This window comes from Pan paniscus, chromosome 6 (genome assembly GCF_029289425.2).
Source record: "Pan paniscus chromosome 6, NHGRI_mPanPan1-v2.0_pri, whole genome shotgun sequence".
NCBI classification, from domain to species: domain Eukaryota; kingdom Metazoa; phylum Chordata; class Mammalia; order Primates; family Hominidae; genus Pan; species Pan paniscus.
Genome location: NC_073255.2, coordinates 27,633,602 through 27,658,482, shown reverse-complemented (window position 1 = coordinate 27,658,482; position 24,881 = coordinate 27,633,602). Strand labels below are relative to the sequence as shown.

At 41.0% G+C, this 24,881-nt stretch overlaps 1 pseudogene; it reads left to right on the top strand.

Moving 5' to 3' along the window:
* The first annotated feature begins 17,914 nt into the window (after positions 1-17,914).
* LOC100967481 (small ribosomal subunit protein eS26-like) lies at positions 17,915-18,426 on the top strand (annotated as a pseudogene).
* Positions 18,427-24,881: the final 6,455 nt, after the last annotated feature.

The following is a 24,881-nucleotide window of genomic DNA, read 5'->3' as shown; positions in this document are numbered from 1 at the left end:
AACTCAGCCTATGTCAATCCTTTTTCGGTTTTTTTTTTTTAAGCTCAGTTGGAAGAAAATGTGTGACTGTCATTTTGCTTTCTGATTATATCAGAGAATGCATAGATCTAAAAATGATGGCAAACAAAATAGGCCTAATCTCAAATAAAACAACATTTTGAAATACAACATATTAGGACATATGCGGGTGAACCTAAAAGTCTTTTTAATGTTCTGCATGCTACAACTACTTCAGTTTTGGATGGATGCAGTGGCTCACGCTTGTAATCCCAGTGCTTTAGGAGGCCGAGGTGGGCAGATCACTTGAGGTCAGGAGTTCAAGACCAGCCTGGCCAACATGACGAAACTCCATCTCCACTAAAAAGACAAAAATTAGCTGGGTGTGGCAGTGAGCACCTGTAGTCTGAGCTACTTGGGAGGCTGAGGCACAAGAACTGTTTGAACCCAGGAGGCAGAGGTTGCAGTGAGCCGAGATCGTGCCATTGCACTCCAGCCTGGGCAACAGAGCAAGACTCTGTCTCAAAAAAGAAAAAAGACTACTTAAGTTTTAAATTCTTAAATAATAATAGAGATAGGAGGCAGAGAAATTCTGGGCAGACAGGATCGGTCCCCGGTGAAACCCCACCTTCACCATCAAAAACAAACAAACAAACAAACAAACAAACAAAAAAACAGCCTGAAACCGGCAGCCCAAAGTGAGAACTTCTATTGCTGTTTGCCTGTTCTCTCCTGATTGGTTCTTTCTGAATAATGCCTTTTTTTTCTTTACCAACTGAATGTTGCCTTTTTCAAAACTACCTATGGCCCAACCTGCCCCCATCATGTGCCTATAAAGACCCCAGACTTGATAGAGGGGAAATGGCCTGACTTCAGAGAAGAGACAACCTGACTTCGGGGAAGACGACCTTCCCTTCCCGTCCCCTCTCCAACTCTCCTCTTCGCTGAGAGCCGTTTTCATGGCTCAATAAAATTCTCTGCCTTCAGCATCCTGCAATCATCTGTGTGACCTCATTCTTTTTTTTTTTTTTTTTTTTTGAGATGGAGCCTTGCTCTCTGCCCAGGCTGGAGTGCAGCGGTGCGATCTTAGCTCACTGCAACCTCTGCCTCCTGGGTTCAAGTGATTCTCCTGCCTCAGCCTCCCAAGTAGCTGAGATTACAGGTGCCCGCCACCACACCTGGCTAATTTTTGTATTTTTAGTAGAGATGGGTTTCACCATGTTGGTCAGGCTGGTCTGGAACTCCTGTCCTTGTGATCTGCCTACCTCGGCCTCCCAAAGTGCTGGGATTACAGGTGTGAGCCACCGTACCTGGCCCAAACCAATGTATTTCTTAAATATATTTGATTGCTGTTTTGTATCTCCCTAAAATATATAAAACCAAGCTGTACCCAGACTGCCTTAGGCACATGTTCTCAGGACCTCCTGAGGGCTGTGTCACGGGCTATGGTCACTCATATTTGGCTCAGAATAAATCTCTTACAATATTTTACAGAGTTTGACTCTTTTTGTCAGCACTGCTATAACAAAATACTACAGACTGGGTGGCTTAAATGAGAAATGTATTTTCTCACAGTTCTGGAGGCTAGAAGTCTAAGATCAAACCTGTCCAACCAGACCTGTTGACAGTTTTAGTTTCTCTTGAAGTGTCTTTCCTTGGCTTGTAGGTGGCCATCTTCTCACTGTGTCCTTACCTGGCCTCTCCACTGGCACATGCATCCTTGGTATGCTTTTGTATTTTTTTTTTTTTTTTTTTTTTTTGAGACAGGGTCTTGCTCTGTTACCTAGGCTGGAGTGCGGTGGCGTGATCCTGGCTCACTGGAGCCTCAATCTCCCAGGCTCAAGCTATCATCCCACCTCTGCCTCCCAAAGTGGGATTACAGGTATGAGCCACTGCACCCAGCCCCTTCCCCTTCTTATAAGGACACCAGTCATATTGGAGTTAGGCACACCTATATACCTTCATTAGCCGTATTACCCTTTTTAAGACCTTATCTTCAAATACAGTCACATTCTAAGGTACTGGGGGTTAGAACTTCAACATTTAAGTTTTAGGATGATTCTGTTCAGTTTGTAACAATGATCTTGTGTAATCCCCTCCCCTTGAGTGTGGGATGGATCTAGTCACTTGCTTTTAATGAATCAAATATGGCAAAAGTGATGCTATGCCACTTTTGATATTAGGTTACAAAAGACTGTGACTTCTGTCTGATTCAGTCTCTCTCCCTGGCTCTTTTTGCTTGTTCTGATGCCAGCAAGCTGCCATGTTGTGAATTGTCCTAAGGAGAGAGCCACATAGCAAGGAACAGAGGGTGTCCTTCAGCCAACTGCCAGCAAGGAACTGAGGCCCTCATTCTGACAGTCTACTAGGAATCCTGCCAACAGCCATGTGCATGAGCTTGGCATCAGAGTCTTCTGCAGTTCAACCTTAAGATGATTGTAGCCTTGGCTGACACCTTGATTGCAGTCTGGTGAGAGGCTTTGAGCCAGAGGATCCAGCTAAACTGCACTGGCATTTCTGACCCACAGAAACCATGAGATAATAAGTGTTGTTGTTTTAAGCCACTGAGTTTTGGGGTAATTTGTTACACAGCAATAGATAGCTATTATTATTGTTTATTGTTATTATTTATATTATTTTATTGTTATTTATTGTTGAGAACAAATAATAGTTACCACCTATGACTAAAGTTGGTCCTTTGTATCCATGGGTTCCACATCCATGGATTCAACCAACCATGCCTTGAAAACTACAACAAAAACCACCCCCAATAATAAAAAAAATACAACAATGAAAAATAATACAAAATTTTCTAGGCTCTCCGGCCTCCCTGGTAAAATAAAAAAAAAACACCCCAACAAATTAAAAAATACAGTATAACAAGTATTACATAGCATTTACATTGTATTTGGTATTATAAGTAACTTAGAGATGATTTCAAGTACATGGGAGGATAGTACGGGGGTCCTAGGACTAATCCCCCATGGATACTGAGGAATGACCGTATTTATGTATAGTACAATGCTATATTTTTCCATATATTATTTCCTTAATCTTCACAACAATCTTTTAAAATCCTGTTTATAGACAAGGAAACAAGTCTAAAAGGTATTAGATGTTATGCCCTAGTTCATACATCTGAAAATGATAGATCAGGGATTTGAACCCATAGGCTGACTCCAGACCTGGCACCAGGAGAGTCTACATAATTTATGGGGCCCTGTGAAAAACAAAAATATGGGGCTCCTTGTTTGAATGTTGTTCAAGATGGTGACAGCAGAGCGTTAAACCGTGGTTAGGGTTATTTTGAGTACAGGGCTCTCTGTGCCTGAGCAAGTTGCTTTCCCACTGAACTTGCCCTGCCAGCACTCTTGCTTGCTACACAATATTGCCTCCCATCTATAAATAGGAAAATATTTCAGATGAGGATCCTAAAGCCAGTTGGAAAAAATGACAGGATCAGGTGTCCTCATTCTAAACCTACAATTTATTTCTCTGCATCACACTGCCACTCTAGGGCAGTAAACTCACACTCGACCTAACACCTTACCTGGGCTTGAACCTCCTGCAAGATCTTCTCACTGATGGACTATTCAGCCACGTTGCTAGGAACACTGATGCCCTTCCTGCTTGAATGGCCATATTCTAGCACATGTTCTACTGAGGGCATATTTCCTGCATAGGGAAGGGGCACACAGCACCAGGGAGCACTGCACCCAGTTCCAATACCATCTGGTGAGCTCTTTGCTATCTAGGCAACTATTTCCTTGATGGCTTCCTGTCAGTAAAGGCAGGCAGGATGGCAGATGGCAGTAAAGAGTTAATGCAGCAGACCTGGGTTGTCCAAACACCACACATTCCAAATGTCTTTAGGACTGGACCTTGACCACCTGCTGATAAGCTCTAAGCCCTTGTCAAATCCCACCATAAGAGTTTATTTGTATACCTGAGGCCATGGGCCCTTCTGGATATTATATATTAACAATGTAATTTAAGATGAACACCTGTTTTTGTTGTTTTTTTGCCTGAGGGCCTAGGCCACTGCCTTATCAATTTGACCTCTGAGGGCAACTAGAGACTTACATTGTTAAGGTTAGTCGTGTGATTATCCCATAAAAGCCCTGGATACCAACCTTTGGGTGAGCTTTTCTAGTAGGCAACACTTCACATCTATTGTCACACATCATTGCTGGGAGAATTTAGCACTGTCTGTGCAACTCCACTGGGAGAGGACAACTGGAATCTTATATCTGGCCTGTGCCCTTTGTTAATAATGACTGAGATTTTTTTTCAGGATTAATGAAAACATCAAACCTCAGATTTAGGGAATTCCCTTGCTGATTTTAAACTCTATCCTTGCCATGTGGACCTCTCCATAGGATAATTCACAGCATGGCAGCTTGCTTGCATCAGAACAAGCCAGCAAAAAGAACCAGAGAGAAAGAGAGGGAGAGATTTAGCAAGACAGAAGTCAGTTACAGTCTTTTGTAACCTAATATCAAAAGTAGTATATCACTTTTGCCATATTTGATTCATTAGAAGCAAGTGACTAGATCCATCCCACACTCAAGAGGGAATTACACAAGGTCATTTTGTTGTGAAGATGAGAACAATGACTTCCAAGCTCTTTAAATGTTGGACTGGAAACTGGAAGTCCCCATTACACTACTAAATTAATACACATTCGCTTCTTTGTCTTGTTAAAGAAATATGGATTGTGAGTGGACTCTTCCAGCTTTCAACAATGGGAGAAATATTTGTTATGATGAGTAAAACAAAACACAAGAATGCAACATATTTGTAGTCTAATTTTTTTTTAGCCCTGAATTCAGAGCTTCAAATATAATGTAATCTTAACATGTTTCTTTTCTTTCTTTCTTTTTTTTTTGAGACGGAGTCTCACCCTGTCGCCCAGGCTGGAGTGCAGTGGCGCGATCTCGGCTCACCGCAACCTCCGCCTCCGGTTCAAGGGATTCTCCTGCCTCAGCCTCCCGAGTAGCTGGGACTACAGGCGCCTGCCACCGCGCCGGGCTAATTTTTTTTGTATTTTTAGTAGAGACTGGGTTTCACCGTGTTAGCCAGGATGGTCTCGATCTCCTGACCTCCTGATCTGACCTCGTGATCCGCCCGCCTCGGCCTCCCAAAGTGCTGGGATTATGGGTGTGAGCCACCGCGCCCGGCCAACATGTTTCTTTAAAAAGCACAGAAATAAAACTAGAAGGAAGTATTCCCAAAGATTAACAATGAGTAAATATTGATCTTAATCATGGTATATTGGAGGATATTAGCTCTTCTTTCTTTTTTTAATTTTTTTACAACCTTAGCATACACCAGAGGATGCTCTTATTTTTGGTTTTATTTTCTACATTGAGCATATATGTCTTAAAACTTCCAAAAAATGGAAAAATATGTTTTCCCCTGAAGTTGTCATGGAATAAGGAACAAGGTGTCTTAATTTGGGAGCATATGCTTAATGAAATGGCTAATTTTATTTATTTGTTTTTAGAGACATGGTCTCACTCTGTCACCCAGGCTGGAATGCAGTTCTGTAATCATAGCTCACAGGGCCCTTGAACTTCTGGCTTCCAGCGATCCTCTGGCCTCAGCCTCCAGAGTAGCTGGGACTATGGGTACATGCCACCACACCCAGCTATTTGTTTTTATTTATTTATTTTGTATTTATTTATTTATTTAGTAGACATGGAATCTTGCTATGTTGCCAAGGCTGGTCTTGGACACCTGGTCTCAAGTGATCCTCCTGCCTTGGCCTCCCAAAGTGTTGGAATTACAGGCATGGGCCACTGTGCCCAGTCTGGCTTATTTTAATATGTGGTAATTACTGCTGACATGTTAGGAAGTATGCTGAAGAAACATGAGCCTCGTCCTTGTTGCTATAAATTGACCATTCCCTATTGTGTTTGTCTTTGTTATCTCTGATCAGTAGAGTGAATAGTGTGATGATGTGAAAAGGTTTGATCTGTACTGGCTGTTTCCCAGTCTCCCTGGAAATACCAGCAAGATAAATTCCCCATTGTGCTGGATGATTGTGAGTGAGCTACAAGCAGAACTTGATATGCTGAAACATAACACAATTTGTAAGACATTATTGAACTTCTTAGGCAAAAGCAGATGTCAAAGTATATGTTGATTAAACGCATATTGCTGTGATTTTTTTCCCCTGAAATTCACCTACCCAGATGATAAGTAATTGCACCACATCTCCTACTTTCCCTGTTAATTCTAGAAGTCTGTAAGAGACGTGCTTTGTGTTACTTCATCTTACTGCTTCTATCCTTTTGTAAATTACCAAAGATCACTATTAATTTGAGCTCATGACATCTTTCTGATATTTTCCTTTGGTACATGTGGAACTGAGTGATAAATGTGGTTCTTTGTCATGAGCACTATGGTCGTAATACCTTCCATTTATATTTGTCCCTTCCTTTGATCTCTTCTTTCCCCTGTGCATCCTGAATCACTTCAGGCCCCCATCTCTCTTTGGCAATCATGATTCCTTCCTGTATTTGCCCCTGTTCTCCCCATCTCATGCCAGCCTTCACATTGTCTTTGGTAAACTTCCTCAGACATGCTGTTCACAAAGCTTAGATGGCTCTGCACTGCCTGGCTGTCATGTTCAATCTCACAGAACGCTATGGTGTCTCAACCTGTCCTCATAACCCCATTCTCCACTGTGGCACCTCATCGCAGGGTGCGGTCAAGCTGGAGTTCTTCATATCCCCAGAACCATCATTCCTCTGCATCGTGGCCCTCACTCTTTCTTGGGTCTGGGAGGCCCTCTCCTCATCTCTGCTGACAGCAATCTTACTTGTCTTTATGACCTGCTGCAGCGTGACACACTCATGAGGTCATCTGTGATTCTTGCTCGACCCTCTGCCTCAGGCAAATCAAATTGTCTTTTCTTTTCATTCCTATTATTATTTTTCTTTATTACTAATATGGCAGTCAATCTCCTATTTGAAGTACAGTTATTCTCATGCATGCTTATTTCATCCACAAATTTCCAAATCTCCACAAAGATCAAAACTACCATTGTCATCTGTGTCTCTTCAAAGTGCCAGACAGGTGTTGTTGTCATTGATGAATTAGCATAGCACTTAATGATTTACAGAGTGCTTTGACAAACATCTGTTCTCTCATCTGCCCCAGCCAACTCTCACAGGTAGGCTGAGCAGGTATTATTGGAATTACACAGATGAAGCCACTGGGGTGCCAAGAGCTTGTGTGCCAAGAGCTTAGTTGCCAATCGGTGTGGACAATAACAATTGGATGCCTGCAATTTATCTCATTTAATCTTCATATCAACCATATGGGGAGGGTAGTGTCATCTGTGCTTTACAGTTGGGGAAACTAAGGCCCAGGGACACTTGGAACAACTTTCCTAATACCCTAACTAGAATGTGACAGAATGGGGGCTCAGAGCCAGTCTGCCTAACAAGTGGCACCTACCTTTTTCCACTGAGGGGTACTCCATTTCTCTAATTTGGCATTGAAGATAATTAAATATGAGATTAGCAAGTGTGGCTTCTCTTTAACGTTTAGTCTACACCTCTTGGGGCAAACATGGGTGTCTGATCATGTGGGGACTGTGGACTTTGGAAGCATCTCCCCAGGACCTCGGTGTCCAGCAGGGCGAGTGGGAGAGCAGCATCTATCTGGTAAGAGGTCTGAGCTCCCGTCCTGGTGCTGGTGGCTTTGCTGTCTTAATATCTCACTTGGCTTCTGGCTGGTAGTTCAACATCAGTGGTTTGCTATTGTTTTCCCTTTGCTACGAGGAAGGCCTCTGCCATTACTGTTGACCTGTCTTAGATGGCGCGAGAATTGATGTCACAGAGAAACACTGTCTTTGATTCCCTGTGCTTCATAGGGCAAATAGAATGAGAAGCCACATGGGTTAAGAAGCCCACCTGAGAAAACATGGTAGGACTATAGTATGTGTTATCTTGTCTTTTCTGGAACAAGGGCAAGCATAAATAAAAATAGAACATTGGAGATGGTATAAACTAGTGGGGAGACTGGGCCCCTGACAGGCAGAGTGTAGAAGGCAGATGGTGGAGGTGGGCCAGGGGAGGGGCACAGAAGGCTCAGGAGGCAAGTGGTGAGGCCACGAGGGTCCAGGCGGGTAGCGATGGGCTGAGCGTGGTACTGCATGCCTTGGCAGCTGGTGGGTTATGTTTGGCCTGCAGAGATAACATTGAAGTAGAGATGGCAGGGATACAGTTGCGGTTGAAAGCTAAGTAAGGATGCAACAATGTACAAAGCTCCGAACTGTGGCTGGAATTGGGCTTTGAGGCAGGGAGCTGGAAGTCTGGAAAGATGAACTGGGGCCTGGCATTGAGCTTGTCAGCATGGGGTTAGGGGAATGCTTATGGCATGGAGGAGGGGATGTACTCATAACCCTGAGAAGGCAGGCTGATGCTGGCAAGCAGGTAGCGGTGAACGCCCAAGGAGGATGGCACCAGAGAGGACCATGGCTTGGCAGAACTTGCTGCAGGAGTCCTGCACCTCTCTTTTCAAGGTGCCCATCTGTAGTGCTTTCTGAATCCAGCTCCCCACATTGTTTGTCCTCTGGTGGGCCTGCAACCAGTTCTGTTCTAGAATTACTTGCTTAGTGAAATGTTGGTAGATGACACATTGCACTTTGATGGTGGGGGTGGGGGCAATAAATTTTGGAATTAAAAATTCTTCCAGAACCAAGCAAATACAGCTTTTTTGCCCAGTGCCTGGATGGAAGGAACAGACACAAGTGCACAGCACTGTCACGTACATTACCTCACAGAGGAGGTATTTTGAGATAGGAGCCATGCTTTACGCCCCCTCAAGTATGCCTTGCTAAACATCCTGATTACTCAGAAGATGGTCATCTGAAGCCGAGGGGTCTAAGATTCCTGGTGGCCACCTTGACTTGCCTCCCAGCAAAATCTGCTTTCTTTTTAATTTCCCGGTCTTCAGCACAAATGCTGAAGAAATTCTTCTCTTGATTTGTGACAGGCTGAGGAGAAATTATTAGGTTCCTCTTCCTTCTGTTGTTGACTGGGATTCAGATGCGCATAGGTTTGAGCTTCTCTGATGACCCAGGGAATAGTTCCAATTATTTAGTGGAAATGAAGCAACTGTTTCAACATGAGATCCACGGAACTTAAGAAGACATAGTGCCAAGAATTCATTTCCAAGTAGTTAGGGAAACCATTAAGTATTTTTGGTTACTGATGCCAAATTAAGAAACTCACTTAAGCTAAGGCTCATTGTTGGCTTATCAAAATCATAGTTTTGAAAACTCAAAGCATTGAAAAAATGTTCTTCATTAAAACTAAGGAGAAGAAATATGTCTAAATGAATTTTTTTGATGCAAAATCATGATGTGTGTTTAAAAATAACATCCTCCCCCCAATTTTAAAAGTGGTGAATGCTCATGGTAGAAAAAATTGGGAAATATGAAATTAAAAAATTAATTAAGAACATAGCATCTGTAATCTTCTACTTAGAAATGTCCTCTCAAGATTTTAGTGGATTCATTCTGGGCTTTAGTTTTCAGTTGTGTGAACTGGCTTTTGTTTTTTTCTCCCAATAATGCTATGTAGTGAGCATTTTCCAGTGTCATTAAGAATAATTACAAACCTTTTAAATGGCTGCATAATCACTGTGTGAATGTGCCATTATTTAATTTTTTAATTTTAGAAATTTTCATCTTGAAATAATTTGTCTTACCCAAAGTTGCAAAAACAGCACAAAGATTTTTAGTATACTTTTCAGCCAGCTTTTGCAAATGTTAACATCTTGCATAATCATGTACAATGATCAAAACCAGAAAATTAACTATGATACAATATGTTAATCTTCAGACCTCACCCACATTTCATGAATTGTTCCACTAATATCGAGGACCATGTCATGCATTCAGTTGTAGTGTCTCCTTAGTTTTCTCCATTTGGGGATAGTTCCTTCATTTTTATTTGTCTTTTATTACCTCAATTTATTCTGTAGAATGTTCTTCAGTTTGAGTTTGCTTGACATTTTCTCATGATTAAATTCAGGTTATGCATTTTTGGTAAGGATACCACAGGGATGACGTGCCCTTCTCTGAATCTCAGTGCATCACTTCAGAAGGTGATGTACCATAATTTATTAAGCCATTTTTCTGGACTTAAACATTTAGGTAGTTTCTGATTTTTACATGTAATTCTGCATCTTTATATCTGATTCTTTTCTTTCTTTCTTTCTTTCTTTTTTTTTTTTGATACAGAGTCTTGCTCTGTCACCCAGGCTGGAGTGTGGTGGTGCAATCTCAGCCCACTGCAACCTCCGCCTCCTGGATTCAAGTGATTCTTGTGCCTCAGCCTCCTGAATAACAGGGATTACAAATGCACATCACCACACCCGGCTAATTTTTATATTTTTAGTACAGATGGGTTTTGCCATGTTCCTCAGGCTGGTCTTGAACTCCTGACCTCAAGTGATCCGACTGCCTTGGCCTCCCAAAGTGCTGGGATTACAGGAGTGAGTCACCACACCTGGCCTATATCTGATTATTTTCTAACAAGTGATTCTTAAAAATGGAATGACTCAAAGAATGTAACTTTTTTTTTTTTAAGAGACAAGATCTGGCTCTGTCACCCAGACAGGAGTGCATATAACCTAAATCTCCTGGGCTCAAGCAATCCTCCTGCCTCAGCCACCTGAGTAGCTGAGATTATAGGTACAAGCCACTGCATCTGGTGTAAACATTTTTAAGGCTTTCACCAGCATATTTCAAAATTTTTTTCCTGAAAAGTTTTATCCATTTACTCTTATGAATAGAATGCCTCTCTCTCTGACCTTGCCATCACTGAATGTTATTAGCAACAAAATAAAAACTCTGTTAATTTGATTACTATGGAGGCCAATCAGCTTTACATGTATTTCTTGACCATTTAATTACTCTCACACTCTTTTGCACAGTGCTAAGTGCTTTGAATATACTGTCTCATTGAATCCTTCTAACCACTCCCTGAGGATAATACGATTATTATTTATATTTCACAGATTAGAAAAACCTGGGGGGGGGGTCAGAATATTTAAATAATGTTTAATTTTAATGTTTACATTCAGATAGCTATTAACTGATGGAGACAGAATTAGAACTCAGAACTTCTGATTTAAAAGCATATGCACATAACATTTATGCTCTCATCTCTTTTTGTGTTACAAAGTATTTTCTTTAACAGTGACAGCTTTTATGTTTAATATTTCCAACCTCTTCAAAATGGTAACAGAAAAACCTGTGCTGAGTGGTTTAATTCTTAAAACGTGAAAAGCTTTCAGAAAATGAGAACTCAGAAGGGTTTATTCTTTTCATTAAAAACCTGTCAGTTGCTGAATTTCTTAAAATTGATACTGAGCTCTTTAAAAATAGTTGCAGTAAAATTGCTCCTTTAAAACTTTTGGTGTGTGTAAAACTCTGTTTTAAAAGTGCAAAACTCTTCTAATCTTGCCTCCTTCTGTTTTAGGAATGATATCCTCATGAAAGCAAAGAAAATAAATAGCTTAGTTTTTTTTCTTTTAATTTAAAAGAGACAATAGTAACTCCAGACATTGGTTTCCCTCTTTCATTTTCAAAATGCTCATACTTGAATTACCTACCCTGTGAATAAGGGAGGGCAAGTTTTTCTATCTCCTTATGGAAACAGAAGCTGAGAAAGGTTCAGTGATCTCTCTAGTCATACAGCTAGTTTGTAGCAGATTTGGTACCAAAATATAGGCTATGTATATATCAGCTCTTTTCACCATATAAAAATAACTTAGGAATGAGGTGTGAAACACTGAAATTCTAAATACTCCTCAAACTTTTACATCTTTTCTGAGTAAGAAAACAATATCCATTCTGGATATCTTAATTTTGGTATCTCACAAATTATCTTAAGAAAGAGGGCCGGGTGCAGTGGCTCACGCCTGTAATCCCAGCACTTTGGGAGGCCAAGGCAGGCAGATCATAAGGTCAGGAGATCGAGACCATCCTGGCTAACACAGTGAAACCCCATCTCTACTAAAAATACAAAAAAGTAGCCAGGTGTGGTGGCGGGTGCCTGTAGTCTCAGCTACTCGGGAGGCTGAGGCAGGAGAATGGTGTGAACCCGGGAGGCGGAGCTTGCAGTGAGCCATGATTGAGCCACTGCACTCCAGCCTGGACAATAGAGCGAGACTCTGTCTCAAAAAAAAAAAAAAAAAAAAAAAGAAGAAACAGCATGTCAAAAATGAAACTTATTTTCTCCCTAAATCTATTTTCTCAAAATGTCAGTGAATGCCTCCACCATCTTTCCATGTGCTTAAGCCAGAAACTTGGGAGTCATCCTTAGCTCCTTTTCTCTTTCATTCAATCCTCAAGCTCTGTGGTTTTATCTCCTGAGAACACTCTTATTCCCTTCCTTAGTTTAGACTATTACAGTATGGAGTTGACCCTTCAACAAAGTGAGGGCTAGGAGTGCCATCACCCCACACAGTCTAAAAACCCTCATAAAACTTTTTACTTCCCCCAAACTTAACTACTTATAGTCTACTATTAATCAGAAGCCTTACTAATAACATAAACAGTAGATTAACACATCTTTTGTATGTTATACATATATTATATACTGTATTCTTACAATAAAGTAAGCTAGAGAAGAGATTAATATTATTAAGAAAATCATAAGGAAGAGAAGATATACTTACTATTTATTAAGTGGAAGTGGATCACCTAAAGGCCTTCATCCTCATTGTCTTCATGCTGAGTAGGCTGAGGAGGAAATGGAGGGGTTGGTCTTGCTGTCTTGGGGGTGGCAGAGGCGGAAGAGGTAGAGGGAGCAGGAGAGGCAGGCACCCTCGGGGTGACTTTATGGAAATACATCATAATTTCTGTTTGACTTTTGTGCTTTTACATTTATTTTAAAATGTTTCTATATGGTACCGATCCTTCTTCCACTGTTTGCTTCTGTTTTAGTGCCTGTAACATAGCAGAGTCCATGTCTTAAAAGTAGTCCAAAGCAGTCTTGAATAATCAGAACCCTTCTGCCAGATTGTCTAATGTCAATTTGTTTCCTGGCACTGCTTCTACGTCTTCCTCATCCTCTGGCACTGGTTCAGAAGCACTCGTCTCCATCAAACCATCTTCTGTTAATTCCTCTAGTGTGGTGTCTATTTGCTCTTAAATATTTCCATGATTGCTATCTTGAAGCTCTTCATCACCCACCCCCTCCACCCCACTGTTTTTGCCATATCCAGTTTCTTTCATGATTTCCTTGATTGGCTCTGTTGTTAATCCTGTGACGTCATGTACAACCTCTGGACGGTTTTCTCCAGCAGGAGTGTATTGTTTTGGGCTTGATGGCTTTCATGACTTTTTCTATAACAATGATGGCATCTTCAATGGTGTAGTCCTTCCAGGCTTTCATAATGTTCTATCAGGTTCGCTTTCATAATGTTGACAATTCTTTCTAGAGGGTGCACTATGTAATGAGCTTCAAGGTCTTTATGACCCCCTGATCTAGTGGCTGAATTAGAGAACTTGTGTTTGGGGGCAAGTAGACCATCTCAAGGCCTTTAATGTTGAACTCCTGGGGTTCTGGGTGGCCAGGGGCATTGTCCAATATCAAAAGAACTTTAAAAGGCAACCCCTTATTGGCAAGGTACTTCCTGACTTCAGAGACAAAGCATCAATAGAACAAATCCAGAAAAAGCGTTCTTGTTGTTCAGGCCTTTTTGTTGTATAACCAAAATACTTATAATTGGTATTTATATTTTCTCATCAAATCTCAGGGGTTAGCAGCTTTTTAGTTAAGAGCAATCCTGGTCATAAACCTGACTGCATTTGCACAAAACGGTAGAGTTACCCTCTCTCTTTCTGCCTTAAATCCTGGAGCTCACTTCTTTTCTTTACTAATAAATATCCTTTGTGGCATTTCTTTTTTTTTTTTTTTTCCAGAACAGGGCACTTTCATCTACATTAAAAATCTGTTCAGGCAGATAACCTTCCTCCTCCATGATTTTCTTAATGGCATAAGGGAACTCTCACCTCTTGGTCAGCAGAAGTTGCTTCTCCTGTTATCTTGACATTTTTAAAGCAAAACCTCTTTCTAAAATTATAAAACCATCCTTTGCTGACATTAAATTCTCCAGTTTTATATCCTTCATTTTCCCTTTAAGTTGTTATTTAATGACTTTACTTTTTCTCTAATTATATTCGAGCCCATAGATGTGCCTTTCTTATAGCAATCCTGCCCCGCATAAAAGCTGCATTTTCTTTATTTTATTTTATTATTTATTTATTTATTTATTTATTTTTTTATTGATCATTCTTGGGTGTTTCTCGCAGAGGGGGATTTGGCAGGGTCACAGGACAATAGTGGAGGGAAGGTCAGCAGATAAACAAGTGAACAAAGGTCTCTGGTTTTCCTAGGCAGAGGACCCTGCGGCCTTCCGCAGTGTTTGTGTCCCTAGGTACTTGAGATTAGGGAGTGGTGATGACTCTTAACGAGCATGCTGCCTTCAAGCGTCTGTTTAACAAAGCACATCTTGCACCGCCCTTAATCCATTTAACCCTGAGTGGACACAGCACATGTTTCAGAGAGCAGAGGGTTGGGGGTAAGGTCACAGATCAACAGGATCCCAAGGCAGAAGAATTTTTCTTAGTACAGAACAAAATGAAAAGTCTCCCATGTCTACCTCTTTCTACACAGACACGGCAACCATCCGATTTCTCAATCTTTTCCCCACCTTTCCCCCCTTTCTATTCCACAAAACTGCCATTGTCATCATGGCCCGTTCTCAATGAGCTGTTGGGTACACCTCCCAGACGGGGTGGTGGCTGGGCAGAGGGGCTCCTCACTTCCCAGTAGGGGCGGCCGGGCAGAGGCGCCCCTCACCTCCCAGACGGGGCGGCTGGCCGGGCGGGGGGGCTGACCCCCCCACCTCCCTCCCTGACGGGGTGGCTGCCGGGCGGAGACACTCCTCACTTCCCAGACGGGGTGGCTGCCGGGCGGAGGGGCTCCTCACTTCTCAGACAGGGCAGTTGCCAGGCAGAGGGTCTCCTCACTTCTCAGACAGGGCGGCCGGGCAGAGATGCTCCTCACATCCCGGACGGGGCGACAGGGCAGAGGTGCTCCCCACATCTCAGACGATGGGTGGCCGGGCAGAGACGCTCCTCACTTCCTAGATGGGATGGCGGCTGGGAAGAGGCGCTCCTCACTTCCTAGATGGGATGGTGGCCGGGCAGAGACGCTCCTCACTTTCCAGACTGGGCAGCCAGGCAGAGGGGCTCCTCACATCCCAGACGATGGGCGGCCAGGCAGAGACGCTCCTCACTTCCCAGACGGGGTGGCGGCCGGCAGAGGCTGCAATCTCGGCACTTTGGGAGGCCAAGGCAGGCTGCTGGGAGGTGGATGTTGTAGCGAGCCGAGATCACGCCACTGCACTCCAGCCTGGGCACCATTGAGCACTGAGTGAAGGAGACTCCGTCTGCAATCCCGGCACCTCGGGAGGCCGAGGCTGGCGGATCACTCGCGGTTAGGAGCTGGAGACCAGCCCGGCCAACACAGCGAAACCCCGTCTCCACCCAAAAAATACGAAAACCAGTCAGGCGTGGCGGCGCGCACTCGGCAGGCTGAGGCAGGAGAATCAGGCAGGGAGGTTGCAGTGAGCCGAGATGGCAGCAGTACAGTCCAGCTTCGGCTTGGCATCAGAGGGAGACCATGGAAAGAGGGGAGAGGGGAGAGGGGAGAGGGCAATTATCCATTTTCTTTATTTTAAAGACAGAGTCTCACTCTGTTGCCGGGCTGGAGTGCAGTGGTGCCATCTAGGCTCACTGCAACTGCCGCCTCCCAGGTTCAAGCAATTCTTCTGCCTCAGCCTCCTGAGTAGCTGGGACTACAGGTGCACACCACCACACCCAGCTAATTTTTTGTATTTTTAGTAGAGACGGGGTTTCACCATATTGGCCAGGATGGTCTTGCCTGCCTTGGCCTCCTTTTAAAGTGCTGGGATTACAGGTGTGAGCCACTATGTCTGGTAAAAGATGCATTTTCAATACGAGACAGAAAGGTGTTTTGGAAAAAGTGCAAAATTTTTGCACCTAGTGGCATAGCTGCATTGACAGCTTCACGAATTTCCTTTTCTTGTTTTACAATGGTCCTTACACTGGATTTAGTTATCTTGAATTGGCAGACAACTGGAGTTGCAGATCTCAATCTATGGTGCGTATCAAGCAATTCAACTTTTTCTTGTAATGTTATGACTTTTTTTCTGCTTTTTGGGAGCATTTCCAGCATTACTTACTAGTGGCACTTTGTATGGGTCCCCTGGTGTTATTAAGGTTAATGGTGTTACACTTAAGCATGATGAACCAGAAGAGGTCACTTTTTACTGTGACACACAATTTACTGGAAAGATGAAATGTTCACTCAGAGATAATTAGTGTTACATGGTGTTAAGCATATACTTGTGACACTTGAGCTCACTGCAGTAGCAGCAGGAGGTGGCTACAAAATTATTACAATAGTATAGTATTACTACACTTAATTTTATGTAGTTATGATTTAATACTTCATCTTTATATTTGGTTACATTTGTCTTGACTGTGAATAAGTGTTTGCATGTGTTTTGATTAATTTTAACCTTTTATGGTAGATTCGTGTATATTTTATGGTAGTAAATGGTAAAATAGACTGATAACTACATGTTCTATGCCTTCAAGACATACCTTTTTCTTAATTTTTAAAATATTTCTCAACTGCGGGTTTGTGAGTTTTTTTCAAATTATTGTAAATCTCCAAAATCTTTTCTAATACATTTGTTGAAAAAATCCACATGTAAGCAGAACTTTGCAGTTCAAACCTGTGTTATTTGAGTCAACTATGGTCTCTTTCCTGAGTTTACAGCAGTTACCTAACTGCAATCTACCCCTCCAATGTTGTCCCCTGACCTATCCCATTCTTCCTTATGTGGCATCCAGAATGGCCTGGCTCCAGGCCAATAGCATCTGTACACCTAGCTGGGACATGGGTAGAGGAGCTGCTCTCAATTGGCCATCCAAGGAAGATATTGTATGGACGGTTACAGGGGGCTTGGGTGTAATTGATATCCCCAACACATTGTAATATTCTTTTAAATTATATCAAACTATACCATCATGTCTTCTCATATCAAGGACATATTAAGGGGGATACAAATGGATGGACACATGACAGCTAAGGTCTGACTGTCTCAATCGGGTTTAACTAGGTCCTAGCAAGGCAATTATTCAGAGCCTTGTTAGTTTAACAGCTTTGATCTTCCTGGAAGCTGAATTTGAATAGAAGGAAAACTGCTGATTGTGATTAGTGTTATACCCAAGGATTTTTGTGGGAAAGTATATGTGTGTGCATGTGTGTGTGTGTGTGTCTTAATGCTTAGTCTGTCTAATGATAATATCTGAATCCTATCAATTTTGTGTTCTGCTGTCATGTAGAAATGATTCACTTGGGACTAAAATTGTCCAGATGGATGAATTCTTTGGAGAACTGAGGATTTACTTCTTTAAACTTGAAAACTGTGTATTCGGCATTTTGAATCAGAAATGTGTTATATACTCCCCCATCAATGTAACCAGTACAAATTGTTGTTTTATTGATTACTCAGGACTTTAAATATAAGTGGGTACAGTGATGTTTCTAGGGTCTATTGAGAAATAGCAAGGTATTTGCCCCATCATTAAATAGCCACAGATAGCTATTTTCAACTTTTTGTAGTTTTTCTGTCTCCTCCACTTGATATTTCATGCTGTTGCCAGTGAGTTTACCTGTAGCAACTCTTGTTCCCATTTCCAATTTTGTTGAATCCTGGAGAAACCAAACCAAGCCTTAGATGGTTGTATGTAACACAAGAGTAAATAGGCCCAGAATAAGAGTGTAGGGGCTTATCGCTCTTGCCAGTCCGTGCCTCCAAGATGACAAAGAAAAGAAGGAACAATGGTCGTGCCAAAAAGGGCCGCGGCCACGTGCAGCCTATTCGCTGCACTAACTGTGCCCGATGCGTGCCCAAGGACAACGCCATTAAGAAATTCGTCATTTGAAACATAGTGGAGGCCGCAGCAGTCAGGGACATTTCTGAAGCGAGCGTCTTCGATGCCTATGTGCTTCCCAAGCTGTGTGTGAAGCTACATTACTGTGTGAGTTGTGTAATTCACAGCAAAGTAGTCAGGAATCGATCTCGTGAAGCCCGCAAGGACCGAACACCCCCACCCCGATTTAGACCTGCGGGTGCTGCCCCACGTCCCCCACCAAAGCCCATGTAAGGAGCTGAGTTCTTAAAGACTGAAGACAGACTATTCTCTGGAGAAAAATAAAATGGACATTGTACTTAAAAAAAAAAAAAGAGTGTAGGGGCTTATCTAGGATCAAAGTGTATACATGTCAGAACAGAGGCTTTGTTATATCCACTATTTGAAATTGGTCTTTAAAGACTAATCGTAAAATAAACATCCATATATTACATCTGCCATTTGAAAGTCAAAATGGTAGATTATTGGCAGTTTCATCTGGTTAAACCTAATATATATATACCATGCTTGAGTGAGCTGGATCAGTGTTTCTCAAATTACTGTGGTTAGCTTTTTTTTTTTTGTAATTTCCACTCCATCACAGACTAATTCTTTTGCAAAAGACAATAAAAATAAATTGCTAGAAAAATTAAATGAAAAGAAAACATACAAAATAAAAGCCTGTTTATTTTATTAGATTATAGGCATAAAATTATATTTTAATAAAAATAATCAGAACAACCTCATATAGGGAAAAGATAGAAAACTGCACATACTCAATATGTATACATACACTTAATATGGAAATTGCTGTACATGCAAATTTTGTCCTTTTCCATCATAACTAAACACAGTTATAAGGGAAATAATGATTTGTGGTTTTGAACTTATGTTTTTTTAATTCAAACACCACTTAGGTTTCAGCGTTTAGGTGGTTCCATTACTTCCCTAGCTTCTACAAATAACACCCTGGGGTTTAGCACTTGACCATAACTTACAGCTACAAAATCAAACAAACCCAGCATTTGAGGGATCATATTTTGAGAAAAACAGGTACAAACTCTTTTGACCTTTTTCTCTTTGGAATCATTCCCATTGTCATCATTTAGTCAACAACTATCACTACATTAAGAAAAAGTGTGTCTTCTTCGAGCAAAAATGTCCAGTGAAGTTTATTTTGCCGTCTGTTTTTTAAAAGGGCTTGACCAATATTTAAATTGGTGTGAGGGGGTGGAGTGGGGGTTTTAATGTACACAAGTCTCTTAATCCCTGGTCAGTGAAGACTGGAGACTCCAGGGCTTGGAGAATGTGTTGCTTAGATCAAGACATCTAAACTGCTCAAATGCTGAATTACTAAGGATCACTGTGCCAACTGTTGACTTGTGACTTATTATTTAGTTATGGTTAATTTGTGAATCATGTGAATATATCAATATATCTTAACATCCGAAAACTGATTATTCACCTAGCTAATGCTGTACACTATTGTAAATTATAAAGTGGAATTAATCTATTCCACTCATATAATGAAAACAAAATATTCATAGTAGAGATAAAATATATAAAAACAAGCAAGTTGGTTTAAGTGGTTCATCAAGTCTTGGAATATTTTCATTGTGTAACTAAAGACACTTGTCTAGAAGGTGTGATTTCCTCTTAGATTGGGGCCCCACAATCTGTGTTTAAACAAGCCCTCCAGTGATTTTGATGCATGCTAATTATTGAGAAATATTGCGTGAAAGCGCACATTCTACTTATCTTCAGTTTTTCTAGGTTGTAGGGCATGAAGAGGAAGGCAGGAGTGCTGTTAACCAGCCTATGGTCAAGTTAGGCTGAATATAGATAACAATATAAGCTGGCTTATCTGGGCATTCTGTCCTCTGTTTCAAAGGCAGTAGGTGTCCAAGGGATAACAGCTCCCCAGCACAGCTGCCTTTTGGTCACACTGCTTTAGTCTGGACTGTTGTCCTCTAAACCTGATACACTGGTATTACCCAGAAACCCCTCTCATCGTTCCACCTTGAGATTACCTTCAATTTTCTCCTCTTTCATCTACTCCATGTCTTCCTTTTCCTTGGCTTATTTTCTTGTTTTGGTGAAGCCCATATGCAGTACTTACTTCCAAAAGAATGCATGAGATGTACATTTTGGAGTCCCGGAATATCTAAAAATGTGTTCATTCTGTCTTCACACTTGATTAATTGCTTGGATGAATTGAAAACTGTTGACATGCCATTGCTCCATTCCTTCAAAAAATTTCCCCAATTTTTTTATTGTGATAAAATACATATCACATAAATTTAGTATCTTAATGATTTTAAGTGTATAGTTCAGTGTGGTATTACCTACATTCATAATGTGCAACTATCACCACTGTCCATCTCCATAACTCTTTTCATCTTGTAAAACTGAAACTCTGTACACATTAAACAACAACCCCTCATTCCCTTTTCTCCCCATCCCCTGGCAATCATCATTCTACTTTTCCTTTCCTTTTTCCTTTCCATTTTCCTTTCCTTTCCTCTCCTTTCCTTTCCTTTTCTTCTTCCTGATGGGATCTTGCTCTGTCACCCAGGCAGGAGTACAGTGGTGTGATCATGGCTCACTGTGGCCTCAACCTCTCAGGCTCAAGCAATTCTCTCACCTCAGCCTCTCAACTAGCTAGGAATAGAGGTGCATGCCACCATGCCTGTCTAATTTATTTTTATTTTTATTTTTTGTAGAGATGGAATCTCTATGTTGCCCAGGCTGGTCTCAAACTCCTGGACTCAAGCAATGCTGCTCCAGCCTTGGCCTCCCAAAGTGTCAGGGTTACAGGTGTGAGCCACTGCTCCCACCCCCACCGTTCTACTTTCTGTTGCTATCATTTTCACTACTCTACCTCATAGAATTGCAATCATAGGCTGGGCACAGTAGCTCACACCTGTAATCCCAGCGCTTCGGGAGGCCGAGGCGGGCGGATCATGAGGTCAGGAGTTCGAGACCAGCCTGGCCAATATGATGAAACCCCATCTCTATTAAAAATACAAAAATTAGCAGGGTGTGGTGGTGTGTGCCTGTAATCCCAGCTACTTGGGAGGCTGAGGCAGGAGAAACGCTTGAACTCAGGAGGTGGAGGTTGCAGTGAGCCAAGATCATACCACTGCACTCCAGCCTGGGCAAGAGAGAGAGACTACATCTCAAAAAAAAAAAAAAAAAAAGAATTGCAATCATATAATTTTTTTTTTTTTTTTTGCTTATTTGTCAACATTTGGCTTATTTCACTTAGCATAATGTCATCAAGTTTCATCCATGTTATAGCATAGGTCAGAATTTCCTTCCTTTTAAGGATGAATAATATTCCATTGTATGTATATGGTGCATTTTGCCTATTCATCCCTCAGTGGACACTTGGGTTGCTTCCATGTTTTAGCTATTGCGAATAATGCTGCTATGAACATGTGTGTACAAATGTTCAAGACTCTGTTTTCATCCTTAAAAAACTAAAAACAGAACTGCCATATGATCTAACAATCCCAGTTCTGGGATATATTAGTTCTGGGATATATTCAAAGGAATTGAAATCAATATGTTGGAGGGATATCTCCACACACAGAAAGACAAATACCACATGATCTCACTTATATGTGAAACCTAAAAAAGTTGAATTCATAGATGTAGAGAGTAGAAATGATGATTACCAGAGGCTTGGGAGAGCACTGGGGAGCAATGGAATGGGGAGTTTTGTCAAAAAGTACAAAGTTTTGGCTGCACAGAAAGAATAAGTTTTGAGATCTATTGCACAGCAGGGTGACTGTAGTCAATAATAACGTATATTTCAAAATAACTAAAAGAGTAAGTTTCAATTGTATCACCACAAAAAATGTTAAGTAAATGAGGTGATGGATGTGTTAATTAGCTTGATGTAATCATTCCCATTGTATATATATGTCAAAACATCACATTATACTCCATAAATATAATACAATTATGATTTGTCAATGAAAATAATATTACTTAAACAATTTAAAAAATAAAATTGCAACCACTTCTCCACCTCCTCAAAGATGCTGTTTCAATTCTTTTTTTTTTTGTAATAAAGTTTTCTTTCTTTCAAGTAAATTTTGTGTATATTTGAGGTTGACAACTTGATGTTATGGGATACATATAGATAATAAAATGGTTATTATAGAGAGGCAAATTAACATATCTAATGTCACACAGTTACTTTTTTGGAGCAAGAGCAGCTAAAGTCTACTTATTTAACAAAAATTCCTAATAAGATTTTATTACAGTCCTCATGTTGTACATTAGATCTCCACACTTCTTCATCTGTGATTGCCACTTTGTAGCCTTTGACTTACAGTTCCCCATTCCCCATGCACCCCCTGCCCCGGTAGCTACTATTTTCTGTTTTATTCTCTTTCTCTATATGTTTGACCGTTTTTTTAAAAAAATTTAAGATTCTACACATAAGTGAGATGAAGCAATACTTTTCTTTCTGTGTCTGGCTTATTTTGCTTAGCCTAATGTCCTCTAGGTCCACCTCCTATTGTGGCAGATGACAGGATCTCATGTTTTAAGGCTGAATAATATCCCATTGTAAATATATCTATATAACTCTCACATTTTCTTTACTCATTCATTCATTGATGAACACTAAGTTTGATTCCATATCTTGGCTATCATGAATAGTGCTGCAATGAACGTGGGAGAGCAGATATCTTCAGGAGGTGATGACTTCACCTCCTTTGGGTATATACCCAGAAGAGGGATTGCTGGGCCATATGGTAGCTCTATTTTTAATTTTTAAGGACTCTCCATACTGTTTTCCATAATGGCTACACCAGTCTACATTTCCACCAGAGTACTAGGGTTTCCTTTTCTACACACCCTTGCTAGCATTTATTATTTCTTGTCTTTTTTATAATCTTGTTTTTCATCCTGTATTGTTCTGTTTTCACATGCTGTAAATATACTACCTAAGACCGGGTAATTTATAAATAAAAGAGGTTTAGTTGACTCACAGTTCCACATGGCTGGGAAGGCCTCAGGAAACTTACAGTTATGGCAGAAGGTGAAGGGGAGGCAAAGTATGTCTTACATGGCAGCAGGAGAGAGAGAGAGGGAGCTCAGGAAAAACTGTCACTTTTAAAACCATCAGATCTCGTGAGAACTCACTATCATGAGAAGGGCATGATCATGGGAAACCGCCCCCATGATCCAGTCACCTCCCACCAGGTCCCTCCCTCAAGGGGATTACAATTCCAGATGAGATTTGGGTGGGGACACAGGGCCAAACCATATCACATATTTTTGACTATATACTGTAAAGTGAAATTGCTGGATCAAGGTAATTCTACTTTTAGTTTTTGAGGAACTACCACACTGTCTTCCACAGCAGCTGTACCATTTTACAATCTTGCCAATAGCGCACAGGGGTTCCAATTTCTCTATGTCTTCACCAACACTTGTTTTTGTTTGTTTGTTTGTTTGTTTTTTGTTCTTGAGATGAAGTCTCTCTCTCTTGCCCAGGATGGAGTGCAGTGGCACCATCTTAGCTCACTGCAACCTCCGCCTCCTGGGTTCAAGTGATTCTCATGCCTCAGCCTCTGCAGTAGCTAGCACTACAGGCATACGCCACCATGCCCTGCTAATTTTTGTATTTTTAGTAGAGTTGGGGTTTCACCATGTTGGCCAGGCTGATCTCACACTCCTGACCTCAAGTGATCCGCCTGCCTTGGCCTCCCAAAGGCAGGGATCATGCTGGGATTTCAGGCATGAGCCACCATGACTGGACTGTTTTTATTTTTTATTTAATAGTAGCCATTCTAATGGGCAGGGGGTGGAATCTCACTGTAATTTTGATTTGCATTTCCCTAGTGATTGGTTATGTTGAGCACCTTTTCATGTACTTACTAGCCATTCATATATCTTCTTTGGAGAAATGTCTGTTCAAATCCTTTGCCCATTTTTGAATCAGCTTGTTTTTTGTTACTGAGTTTCAGGGGTTCTCTATGTATTCTGGGTATGAATCTTTTATCAGATATATAATTTGCAAATATTTCCTCCTATTCCATAGATTGCCATTTTTCTTTCTTGGTAGTATCTTTTTATGCATAAAATCTTTAAATTTTCATGAAGTTCACTTTTTCTGTTTTTTTCTTTTGCTGCTTATATCTTTGGTATTATATTTAAGAAATCACTGTCTGCTCCATTGTTTCTCATTCTTCCAGTATTCTTGCTTTTAATGCTGTTTTGAGAAGTCTAAGGCCATTTGATTCCTGTTTTTTTCTTTCTATGTGACCTGTTTGTTTTTTCCTCTTTGAAGCATGCAGAATCATCTATTTGTCCCCAGAGTTCTGAGATTTTAAAAGAATATGCTTGGTGTGGGGAGTCTTTTTATTAATTGTGCTGTGCATTCAATAGCCATTTCACTCTGGAAACTTGTATATTTCTATCCTGGAAAAGTTTCTTGAATTGTTTTGTTGATTTCCATCCTTCTGTTTTCTCTGTTCTATCTTTCTTTAATTCTGGTTTGTTGTTACTTTTAGATGTTGCACTATCTGGACCTGTCACCTTTAAAATTTTTTAATGTTTAACTTGCTTTTTGTTCTTGAAATATTCCCTTTTTAATAGCCTTCTGTTCTTGTTTTATGGCTACAATGTCTTCTCTTATATCTCTCAGAATATTGATAATATTTTTGAATCTAAATGACTTTGGGTTTGGTGATGACATTTTAGATAAAACATCAAAGGCACAATCCATGAAAGAAAGAATTGATAGGCCAGATTTCATCAAAATTAAAAACTTCTGCTCTGTTAAGGACAATGTCAAGAGAATGAAAAGAAAAACCACAGA